This window comes from Rhinolophus sinicus, chromosome 1 (genome assembly GCF_057876585.1).
Source record: "Rhinolophus sinicus isolate RSI-liver-muscle chromosome 1, RSI-T2T, whole genome shotgun sequence".
Classification (NCBI taxonomy): Eukaryota; Metazoa; Chordata; class Mammalia; order Chiroptera; family Rhinolophidae; genus Rhinolophus; species Rhinolophus sinicus.
This window is the reverse complement of record NC_142501.1, coordinates 133,021,766-133,028,172: the sequence shown is the minus strand read 5'-3', so window position 1 is coordinate 133,028,172 and position 6,407 is coordinate 133,021,766.

Below are 6,407 nucleotides of genomic sequence, written 5' to 3'. Positions count from 1 at the left end.
CAGCTCTTTTTGTTTCCTCAGGCTCTTAGCTTGCCAGCTAGTTCCACACATTAGAAATATTTTGGGTCAGCACTACAGTTTTCGACCATAACAGATGCATTTTGTTTCGTGACGACTTCCTTATAATAGCTCTGGGAAAAACTGCATTGGGCTTAGTCCCAAACCCCGCTCTTGGCATTGCAAGATCTATTCAAGATAGGGTCTTTGGGTAGTCATCATAAAAGAAGTGGAACTCTCCTGCAACTCACTAGGATTGGGTCTGGAATAAAGGACTGTTTGGATGACTTTCTAAAGGGCTGTGATCACCAGCACCTTCTAGCTGTTTGAGGCAAGAAGAAGAGCGTAACTTACCATGTTCCTGCCTGTTTAGATATTCCTGCTTTTCTCTGCAGCTCTGCGGATGTTCTCTACTGTGTGAGGATTTATACTGAGTGTTGATGAGAAGTGTGATGCTGAAGGAGGTACTTTCTTTGTTGCCTGGGGTGGGGCTGCCAGCTTTGGCAAATAAAAATACAAGACATTCAAATAAAAATACCAGATAAACTATGTATATTTTTTTAGTTTAAGTATGTCCCATGAAATATTTTCATACTAAGACTAAAAATTATTCATTGTTGATCTGAGGTTCAGATTTAATGGATGTCCTGTATTTTATCTGGCAACGCTGCCTGTGAAAGACACGGGGAGAACCCTCGTTAGTTCTACAGAGGAAACAAGAGGCCCATTTCTCTTCTTCTCTGGCCTGTTTCTTTGTACCAGCCCTCCAGCCCTAGGCCACAAGATCAGAACCCAAAAGGGGCAAAGCCCCAGCATGCTCGCTTTGTCACACTTTCCCTCTGAGTACCGTGCCTCACCCTGCCTGGCACCCTACTTCAGAACAGAATCTGTACTCCTGGGTCCCGCCTTAGCCCCATGTTTTTCTGCAGGCTCCCACTCTGCCTGGACCTCATTACCACCCCACACAGCTCCTCTGGGCTGCCTTGCTCCCTCTTCAGCAATAGACCCATGTTTCCCCTGAGTGTCTTCTAGAATCTGTTCACTCTGAAGAATAATTCAGCCTGAGTCAGGGCAGCCCCCAGAGCCCAATCTGGCCCCAGATCCCTCAACTCCAGCTCTTCCCAGATGTGTCCAGTCCTCTTAACAGGAATCTACCTGCTGCTTTGGTGTCAGGATCCAGCTCAGATAAGAATGTGTTAAAAATACTGTCAGTCTAGATGCCCTATTTCCGTAAAGCAGGCTGCTTTCACTGAGAGCCTATTATCTGAAGGTGTGAGTGAATTTGAAGGCAGGAGTAAACGTGCAACCATACCGAGTTCCACCCAGCACCATCTCTGCTGGGCTTGTCTGTTGGGGGCAGTTGCTGATGGGTTGTAATTCCTGCAGTTTCATGCCGGCCCAGTAGGTGAAGCTCCAGTAAAATCTGGGCCAAAGTCCTCAGAGAGAGCTGTATTGTCTCAGAAAACAGAATTCACAGCCACGTCTGAGTCACTTCACACTGCCACATGCCCTGCTGGCTCCTCGAGGCCCATGCCCAATCAGTGACTTTCTGCACAACTGTGCCTTGTGACGTGGCCCTGTACTTCCAGTCACCGACAGGCCACGTGCATAGGGCTGTCTCCCCAGCTGGTGGTCACTAACATGGTGTTCAAAGCTGCCCACCCCATAGCTTAGTGATGTCTGACATGATGTCTGACGTGATGTCTGGTATAAGCCAGGGGACATAAAATACCCAGATCTGCAATGGTTTGCTAGGGTTGCTATAATAAAGTACCACAAATGTATAGTCACAGTTCTGGAGGCTGGAAGCCCAAAATCCAGATGTCAGTAGGGCCAAACTCCCACTGAAACCTGTAGGGAAGAATCCTTCCTTGCTTCCTCCTGACTTCTCCTGGTTTGCTGGTCATGTTTCATGTCCACTGGCTTGTAGGTGTGTCACTCGAATCCTTCATCTTCACGTGGCCTTCTCTCTGTGTCCTGGCAGCCAAATGCTGCCTGTGGACATGTGTTTTAACAATAACTGATTGGTTGCTAATAAATAAAAGTCAGAAACGTTTACACCAAAATCTGGATTTCTGTAGACCTGTGCAATTCTGACTACCGTTTAGGCTTTACTAGACAGCAGGTGACAATCTTCTCACACACACAGGAGTGTAAATGAGTTTGTCATATATCCTTTTCGGAGAATAAGCACAGAAAAGGGGTGGAGGAAACAAGCTCTGGGCACTTGAAGTAGGAGGTGAGAGGGACACCACCGTACTGAGCAGGCACGAGGGGAAGGTGATGGAAAACTGAGAGGAAGGCGCTGAAGGCAAAGTGCGCCCGTGGCAGTTAGGGGCAGGGTGGTTCCTCCTGCAGAGCTGGACCTCAGGCCCTTCCCTGTGTGGCACGGAGCGGCTTCCTGGTGCTCAGGTCAGCCTTCCCGCACAACATTCCGTCCAAACTTCCAAGGATGTCTTACTTCTCTGGCAATTTCCTGTCACCAGAAGAGAATTTTCAAGGGATATTTTTGGAGACTTTATATTCCATACAAGTTTTAGCTAAGGAAGTGTTTGTTGCAATTCCTGGCCACCCATATTTTCTATAGTTTCACGTGGTCTCTGTGCCTATCCTCACCCCTCGAGGTCTAATTTTCAGTGCTATTTCTCACATGTGCAGTTCTCGTACTACTTAGAGAGCTTTTGCTGAGAAGAATTCCACAATTTGCCGTCTTTGTTCATTTTTCTGTTTCTAGAGCAGAGTCTACAGTAATGTGTTCACATCCTTGCTCCAAGGCAACACCTCAGCTAAAATCCCTCTCTTAATTTACCCCACATTTTTACTTTCCTGGTGAGCAACCATCACTTTCTTAATTTTCTTTTCTTTTATTTTCATCACAAACACATAGCATTTGGCTTTTTAAGGGCTATTTTCTACAAAGCTACTAGACTTTTTTTTTTAAAGTAAGTATAATATATACACAAGCTAAAAGATTATAATCCCTTCATAAGAGTTGGATTGATAAGGGTTCACTGAACTTCAGCTCCTGGTGGTCAGCAAGGAGAGGTACTTGGGAGCCCCAGTGTTCTGGGTTTATAATATGCGAGATGCTAGCTGGGTGTTGCCCTCAGATGACCCTGTGAGGCACGCATTACAGTTAGCCATCCATGTGCTGGACAGGGGATGGCCAGAGCTCAGAGCCCACAGTCACTCAGCTATTAAATGGCAGAGTAAAAATTCAAACTTGGGTTTCACTGACAGCGGAGCCCAGTTCTTTACGACTGTGTCTCCTGCTTTATGGCCAGGTGAATACCTGCCAAACCCCTTACCACTCAGGAAAGTCTGGGAGGAAACATGCTCTTTTGTGGGGAAGATGAAGAAGGTGGTGGTGGAGAGGAGTTAGCATTTGGCAATAAATATTAAGTAAATAGCCACAAAATATTAAAATTAACAAAATAATCAATTAATAAAAATAAATACATTAAACCTAAAAAAATAAAAGAAATTGGGGTTCAGCAAACCACGTTATTTCATGTTGTTGATTTTTATAATCTTTTCAGAGTAGGTGAAACTGCCATTGTAAATCAATGGGTGCTAAGAATTTGCTGGTAGCTTAGCTGCCATCATCTTGTTTGGACAAAATTCATATCCAGATTTTGTCTTACATATATTACTGATTACCTTATGATTTTTTCATACTATATATACATAGACATTAAAATACATGAAAAAATTATAGGTATGCGCAAAAGAAGGCAAACACCTCAGAACACCGAAACTGTTCTTTTTTTAAAAGATTTTATTAAAAATAGAGCTAATATATTACATGAGTTTCAGGGGTATACCATAGTTGTTCAACATTTATATAACTAAAGAAATTATCAATGTGTTAAGTTCAGCAACCATCGGACACCATACCATGCTATCACAATATTATTGACTATATTCCCCATGGTGAATGTTACATCCCCATGACTTATTTGTTTCATACCTGGAAATTTGAACCTCTTATTGCCCTTCACTGTTCCCCTGTCCCTTTTTAATTTTTAAATTACAGTTGAAATTCATTATTATTTTATATTAATTTTAGGTGTACAGCACAGTGGTTAGAGATTTATATAATTTAAGAAGTGACCCCCTGACTAGTCTAGTACCCATCTGGCACTATACATAGTTATTTCCATATTATTGACTCTATTCCCTACAATTTACATCCCTGTGACTATTTTGTAACTACAAATTTGTACATCTTATTCCCTTCACCTTTTTCATCCTGCCCCCACCCACTTCAGATCTATCACCCCAACAAATCAAGTACCCATCTGACACCATACATAGTTATTATAATATTATTGACTATATGCCTTATGCTGTACCCTACATCCCATGACTACTTCGTAACAACTAATTTGTGCTTCTTAATCCCTTTTTTCACCCACACCTCAATCCCCCTCCCATCTGGCAACCATCAAAATGTTTTCTGTATCTATGAGTTTGTTTCTGTTTTGTTTGTAAATTTTGTTCTGTAGATTCCACATATACTCGTAAGCAAAATCATGTTGCATCTGTCTTTGTCAGTCTGACATACTCCACTCAGTACAGTGCCCTCGACGCCCATCTATGCCGATGCAGATGGCAAGAACTCATTCCCTTCCATGGCCGAGCAATATTCCATTGTATATTTGTACCACCTCCTCTTTACCCAGTCTTCCATTAATGGGCACCCAGGCTGCCTTCACATCTTGGCCATTGTAAACAATGCTGCAACGAACATATGCATGCACACGTCCATTTGAAGTAGCGTTTTGAAACCCCAAATGGTTTCTTCAGGTAAATACCCAGAAGTGGGATTACTGGGTCCTTCTTTGTCTCTTGTGATAGCCTTTGTTTTAAGGTCTATTTTTGTCTGTTACAAGTATGGCTACTCCAGTTTTTTTTTTTGCTTGTTTGTTTCCATTTTCATGAAATATCTTTTTCCATCTCTTTACTTTCCATCTGTATGTCTTTCAAACTGAAGTGATTGTCTTGTAGAAAGGATATGCAAGTGTTTTATTTTCTTATCCATTCAGCCCTCTTATGTCTTTTAATTGGAGCATTTAATCCATTTACATTGAAAGTAATTGTTGATAGATATATAGCTATTGTCATTTTATTATTCATAATTTTGATCCTTTTTCCTCCCCCCCATTTTAAAGAAGTCCCTCTAACATTCCTTGTAATACTGGTTTGGTGGTAATGAACTCTTTTAGCTTTTTCTTGTCTGGGAAGCTCTTTATCTGTCCTTCAATTCTAAATGACAGCCTTGCTGGGTAGAGTAATCTTGGTTATAAGTCCTTGTTTTTCATCATGTTAAATATTTTGTGCCAATCCCTTGTGGCCTGCAAAGTTTCTGTTGAGAAAGAAACTGACATCTTGTGGGAGCTCCCTTAGAAGTTACTGGTTGCATTTCTCTCGCTGCTTTTAGGATTATCTCTTTGTCTTTAACCTTTGCCGTTTTAATTATAATGTGTTTTGGTATGGGCCTGTTTGGGTTCATCTTATTTGGGACTCTCTGCACTTCCTGGGTTTCTATGTCTATTTGCTTCGCCAGGTTAGGACAGTCTTCTGTAATTATTTCTTCAAACAGGTTCTCAATCCCTTGCTTTCTCTCTTCTCTTTCTGGTACCCCTATGATGTGAATGTTGTTATGCTCCGTGTTGTCCTAGAGGTCTCTTAAACTATTCTCATTTTTTTTTTAATTCTTTTTTGTTTTTGCTGTTTGGTGCTACCTTGTCTTCCAAATCGCTGATTAGATTCTCTGCTTCATCTAATCTGCTGGTGATTCCTTCTAGTGCATTTTTCACTTTTGAATCGTTCTTTTTTATGGTTTCTATGTATTTTTTATGCTTGCTATCTCTTTGTTGAACTCCTCACTAAGTTCCTTGAGCATCCTTATAACCACTGCTTTGAACTGTCTCTGGTTGGTTGCTTGCCTCCGTTTCATTTAGTTATTTTTCTGCAGGTTTCTCCTGTTCTTTCATTTGGGACGTATTTCTTGGTTTCCTCATTTTGGCTGCCTCCCCTGTGTTTGTTTCTGTGTATGAGGTAGAGCTGCTATGTCTCCCAGTCTTGGCCAGGTGGCCTTATGTAGCAGGGTCCCTGTGGGGCCCTGGCACAGTCTCCCTGGTCACCTGAGCAAGGTGCTCCATGAATGTCCCTTGTGGGGGTTGTGTGTTCCCTTCTGTTATAGTTGAGCCTTAATTGCTATTGGCACATTAGTGGGTGGGATCAACCCTCAGGCTGACTGGCTATGGGGTATGGTCACATCCACAGCTTATCGGCTCCTTTGTGGGGGCCTTACCCCACTGAGTGGGATTCACCCCAGCAGGCTCTGGTGCCTGTTGAGACCACCCTTTGTGTGTGCCACTTGTGGAGCTAATTGGGTGATGTTC